This window comes from Camelus ferus, chromosome 35, assembly GCF_009834535.1.
Source record: "Camelus ferus isolate YT-003-E chromosome 35, BCGSAC_Cfer_1.0, whole genome shotgun sequence".
Taxonomy (NCBI): Eukaryota; Metazoa; Chordata; class Mammalia; order Artiodactyla; family Camelidae; genus Camelus; species Camelus ferus.
Window position 1 is genome coordinate 27633513 of NC_045730.1, and position 4957 is coordinate 27638469.

At 44.6% G+C, this 4957-nt stretch overlaps 1 long non-coding RNA gene across 1 annotated transcript; it reads right to left on the minus strand.

Annotated features, from left to right (window-relative positions):
• Positions 1-397: 397 nt before the first annotated feature.
• LOC116661447 lies at positions 398-4549 on the minus strand. The gene is made up of 3 exons (XR_004317300.1): positions 3880-4549; positions 3524-3732; positions 398-1628 (listed from the first exon to the last, which is right to left on the minus strand). It is a non-coding gene; the product is annotated as an uncharacterized LOC116661447 (long non-coding RNA).
• Between the last annotated feature and the right edge of the window lie 408 nt (positions 4550-4957).

Consider the following 4957-nt stretch of genomic DNA (forward strand, 5'->3'; position numbering starts at 1 on the left):
CAGGGGCACAGTGATGAGGATGGACTGGCTCTATGGTGACACTGCAGGGCTGGCTGGATCTTTGTCCTGAGGGCTTAATTTGGGGGGGCTGCTGGCCTCACGAGGACACCCCTCTCAGCAGCCTGGACAGACGCTCCCGTTCTTGAGAGCTGTGTGGCCAACACTGTTCTCGGAGGGGCTCTGCCTCCATCTTCTATCAGACTTCCTGCCCAGCCCCCGTCCGCCAGCGAGGGAACCTGGGCCTCGCAGCTGCTTTCCCGTGGAGGGAGACAGGCTCCTTGGAGAAGCAGGCTGATCTTACTTTTCTCCGTAACCCAGGTCCTAGCAAAGAGACAGCGTGGCCCATTCAGAGGCTCAGATACTTAATTAATTAACTAAAAGCAGTAGAATAGCGGAGCTGGAGGAAGTGACCACTGAGCTCACAGAATTCACTGCCCACACCCCCATTCTACAGATGAGGAAACAGAGACCAAGCGGTGAAGCAGCCTTGGCCAAGGTCACGCTGCTCCTTAATGCTGGCCTGTGTCGGGCATGCCAAGTGATGAGCTGCAGTGAAGGGCCTGAGAGGGGGCTCTGGGGCCAGACAGCTTGGGTTCAAGTCCCAGCTCTGCCATTTACTAGCTGTGTGATTAATGACTGTCCTTCCTGTAAAGTGCCACCTCATTGGGTTGTCGTGAACACAGAGTTCCTGGAACAGCAGGACAGAGTTCTGTAAGGGTTTGCTGTTGCTTTGGTTACTATTATTATCACCAAGTGAACCCTGAAATGAAGAACAAAGACAGCAAGAATTTTTATTTTAAAGGATTTTAAAATCCGATGATGAATGTTTGATTTAGTCTATTCAAGTCTGCATTTGACCCTTATTAACAACTACACAATGGATGACTTTTGAGGAAATGTTGCTTCATGACTTTAATTCTCACTAACGACACAGGCTATTCAAAAGGAAGCAGCTTTTTTCCAGGAAGAGGGACAAAAAGTTAACAATATCTCGGTACCTCTCGGTCCCCAGTGAATTGGTTGTGACCTGTCAACCCAACTCTGGGGAACTGCCCGCTCCTCCTGGGCTTGCTGCACTGCCCCGCGGCCTCCAGGGGGCGCTGTACCCCCACACGAATCCAGTCTCTTGGTTCATATCTTTGCTTCAGATCCCTCAAGGACTGCCCATGCCCCAGGGCCCCATCTGCCCCGCCAGCCTCGCCTGCTGGACTCCAGGACACCATCCTGGGTCTCAACCATCCTCTCCTCCTATGCCCGCCCCACTACTCTTCACTTTGTCCTTCAAATGTGGGCTCCTGTGGCTCTCCACCCAGCAGGGGTCTCCCCGTCCTCCACCTCGGGTAACTGCATCGTCCTGCACGGTGCGTAGCAAACCCATGTGGAGTCAGGAAGAATACAGAACAACAGGTGCTCAGAGGGGCTGCCTTTCCCACTGCAGGGGCCCTGGAGAGCTTTCTCCCGGCTGGTTATTCACAGGCGCTGAAGCTGTAGAATCTCGATCTCACCAATTTAAAGGGCATCATCACTAATTACAAAAGCAATCATTTTTTCAGTAGCAAAAGGACAAAAGACTTTGTGCCCCGCACCTCCAACTTTCTTCCTCCGCCTTCAGAGGTGATTCTCACTCTCTGGGCAAGGGTAGAAAGCAACACACAGAATATTATTTTTCAATGTTTTCTTTCCCACTCTGAAGATTGCTTTCCCAGAACCGATGAAGGCAAGGATGGTTTGGCTTCCCTGGACTGAGGATTCAGAGATGCAGGGGGGGAGGGGGTGGGAGATAATTCAGCATTATTGAACCAAACAGAGACATTAAAAGGTTCTACTCTAAACAGAAAGGAAGCAGGATGCTATACAAACGGGAAACCATAGTTGGAAATGCAATAACGAGTTACAAGACAATAAACATGAAGATGTAAAAAAGAAAAAGTACATCAAAATACAAAAAGGTGGTAATGGGAGACGGTAGCATGAAAAGATAGATTTTTTTCTCTTTCTTTCTTTTTTTTTCTCATTATTCTTAGGATGTGTTGGAGCCTACGTGATTATCAGTCTAAAGGAAATAGATATAGTAATGGGTTGATATACCTGAAAAAAAAGGTAACCACAAATCGAAAGCATACAATAGAGTCGCAAAAAAAAAAAAAAAAAAAGAAACAAACTCAAAATGGCTTAAAGACTTAAACATTAGACAAGACGCTATAAACCTCTCAGAAGAAAACATAGGCAAAATATTATTTGATATATATCTCAGCAATGTTTTCCTAGGGCAATCCACCCAAGCAACAGAAATAAAATACAAAATAAACAAATGGGACCTAATTACACTTATCAGCTTTTTCACAGCAACAGAAACCATAAGCAAAACAAAAAGACAACCTATGGAATGGGAGAAAACATTTTGCAAAAGATGAGACTGAACATGGCTTAAATTCTAGACTATATAAATAGTTCATACAACTTAATAAGAAAAAAAAATAAACAACCCAATCCAAAAATGGGCAGAACAACTAAACAAGCAATTCTCCAATGAAGATATACAAATGACCAATAGGAATATGAAAAAAAGGTTCAATATTGCTAATTATCAGAGAAATGCAAATCAAAACTACAATAAGTTATCATCTCACACTAGTCAGAATGGCCACCATTCAAACATCCACAAACCACAAATGCTGGAGAGGCTGTGGAGAAAAGGGAACCCTCCTACATTGTTGGTGGGAATGTAGTTTGGTGCAGCCACTGTGGAAAACAGTATGGAGAGTCCTCAAAAGACTAAAAAAAGACTTATCATTTGATCCAGCAATCCCATTCCTGGGCATATATCCAGAGGGAACCTTAATTCCAAAAGATACCTGCACCCCAATGTTCACAGCAGCATTGTTTACAATGGCCAAGACATAGAAGCAAACTAAACACCCACTGACAGATGACTGGATAAAGATGTAGTATTTAGATATAGAAGAATATTACTCAGTCATAACAAAGAAGGAAATAATGCCATTTACATCAACATGGATGGACCTGGAGATTATCACACTAAAGTGAAATAACTCAGACAGAGAAAGACAAGTAACATATGATATCACTTGTATGTGGAATTTTTAAAAATGATACAAATGAACTTATTTACAAAACAAAAACACACTCACAGACTTAGCTAACTTAGGAGTTTGGGATTAACAATTACAAACTACTATATGTAAAATAGATAAACAACAAAGATTCACTGCAGAACACAGGGGAAAATATTCAGTATCTTGCAACCTATAATGGAAAAGAACCTGAAAAAGAATAGACTATGTATATGTACAACTGAATCACTATGCTGTATACCTGAAACTAACAAAACAGCTGTATATCTGAAACTAACAAAACATTGTAAATCAACCACATTTCAATTAAAAAAAAGATAAGCTCTAAATACCTTTATTCAAAGAAAATCTTCAACTCTTACCTCTTACAGAAAGTAAAATGGGAAGCTTGAGCAGGACCAAATTATACTGAATGAGAGGTTACATACCTTCTCCAGCACGTGGCCCATGCTACACCACACATCGTGTTTTCCTTCAGGTAAGAATGGCCCTTACTGCCCAGGGAGCGAGTCCTCCTGGGACAAGGCCTGTGTGGCAGTGGCCTTCTTGTCACCGCTCCATCTCACCAGGAGGCCAGGATTTTCAGAGGGGAGGGAACACAGAGCTCATACACTTCAGATCTATTTCCTGAGAAAAACTATGGAAAGAACAAATTCACCTGCAGTGCGGGAAACATGAGCAGAACCCCTTAGCAGACCGACAAGCCCGAAGCAAGACGGCCCGATGTTCACATCGGAACCAGAACAACAACCGTCTGGCCCCAGTGAAACGATCACCATCTCACCTGCAATGAACTGTTCGTACTCAGTGTCAGGGATGTTTCTGTTGAGACTTGAGAGATCAAAAAAGTCAGACCAGGGGATCCGGACCTGGTGGATGTCCAGGCTCTGCCAATGGTAGAGGCGGCCCCAAGGGGGTATCACCAGCACCGACTCCTCCACTTTCAGCAGGGTCTTCAGGAGGAAGGCGATGTGGATACAGACGCTCCTACGGAGGCTGAAGCCCTCTGGAGGGTTGACGTCACACAGAAGTTACCTGGCAGGGAGCAAAGGAGAGCGGGTCTTCAGGGCCAGGCCTCTGCACAGGAATCCCGGCTTAGATAGAACAGATACATTGGGAATCCCTGCACAGCACATGGCCTAGACTCAAGACACGCTCACCAGTTTCTGGTTTGTATACTGGAGGCACTGCCCACCCGTCTCCATGTGGCCAATTACTTCGAGTCCGGGAGCACATGCAGAAGACATCTTGGCATCTGTCTAACAACGCTAAGCACCTGACTAGTACCTGAGCACCCGTTCTCCAGGGGCTCTCAAGCTTCTTGGCCTACAGACCCCTGTACACTCTTAATTACTGAGGACTCCGAAAGGCTGCTGTTTATGTGGGTTAAATCTATCAATAGTTCCTGTGTTAGAACTTAAATAAGAACTTTAAAAAATGCTTATGAGTTCACTTAAAAATAATAACAACCTACTACATGTAACCATTAATACTCTTAAGCAAAAAATAAGTATATTTTTCTAAACAAAAATCATTAATGAGAAGATAGCAGTGATTTTAATTTCTGCAAAATCTCTTTTGGACTGGTGAGGAGCTGAATTCTATCTGCCTCTACATTCCCTGTTTGTGATATCACAGACCAGGTTTCCCTGGAAATCCCCCAGGAAAACTCAGGAGTGCAAGCGTGTGCAAAAGGCAATGTACATACCGGCGTTTCTACGAAAAGTTTCGCATTGCATCTCAGGGCTGCCTCAACACCACTTTGATAACTGCTGCCCTGCTACCCTAGGCGAGACTCTCCTACACAAGAGCCAGGCAAGGGTCCTGGCTTTTTAATGAGTTACCGCACCACACTCCTCCCT